This window comes from Chiloscyllium plagiosum, unplaced genomic scaffold (genome assembly GCF_037043375.1).
Source record: "Chiloscyllium plagiosum isolate Xiang-an unplaced genomic scaffold, Cpla_swu_hap1 HiC_scaffold_18, whole genome shotgun sequence".
Taxonomy (NCBI): Eukaryota; Metazoa; Chordata; class Chondrichthyes; order Orectolobiformes; family Hemiscylliidae; genus Chiloscyllium; species Chiloscyllium plagiosum.
In genome coordinates this window covers 55,632,709-55,633,629 of record NW_028270156.1, presented here as the reverse complement: position 1 = coordinate 55,633,629, position 921 = coordinate 55,632,709, and positions in this window count along the sequence as shown.

Sequence of the window (921 nt, the reverse complement as noted above, 5' to 3'; positions counted from 1 at the left end):
AAGACAGCCTCAGAGAGCCTATTGTCAACTAGATGAATGTCAATGTTCATGGTCATTCAGATCTAAGAGCGAACTGCGCCTGAGATATGTTCCTATCCTGAAGGGAATGTTGATTTCTAGTAGCATGGAATCTTTCCATGCCTTGAACTGTGGTGAGAAATTTGAGAAATCGAGTGAGGCCCTTTCTGATGTTGAGGCAAGATTCTCACAGGTCTAATAAGAGGGATTATAGCTCATTAGTCCCCTCATTATTAGTTAATTAAGCCTCATTGATGTGGAGTCTCCTATACCACCAGCTAGCAAATAAATGCTGAGAGTTCCTGATATGAAATCAGCGTGAGTACCTGGTAATTCTGATTCTCCCAGTTGCTGTCAATGGAAACATTCACTTGTGCCAGGATAATTCTGGAATCCTTAGTGCTTTTTCCTCTTAACATCTGTCTTGGACACCCAGCACCAATGCTTCAGGCAGCTGCTGCATTTTTCCCATGCCCACAGACACTGACACCAAGCCCACTCCACACCCTCATCGCATATCTCCAATCCAATTACACATGCTACTGCACTTAAAAGCTGCACTTTGGAGAGCACAGGTAACTATTCTTGCAATGTTACTGCCAGGACACTTTGCGTGCAGGGACAGGCTCCCATCTCATGGATTGGATGAGGCTATACATCAGAGCTGCTCACTTGCTCTCTTAGCAAAGGCATGTGGGAAAAGGTCATCCCTCCTCTGCACCACCACTGAGGATCTTCACATCCCTCTCTGCAAAGCAGGGCACCCTTTTACAATGTCTGGGCAGATGTCACAAACTGTGCAGAGCAGCTCCAGACTGACAACAATTGACCTGGTACACTACCACCTTTTAAAGATTGTGTTGGCACCAAGGATCCAGGAGTATCCTGGCATTACTAAATGTT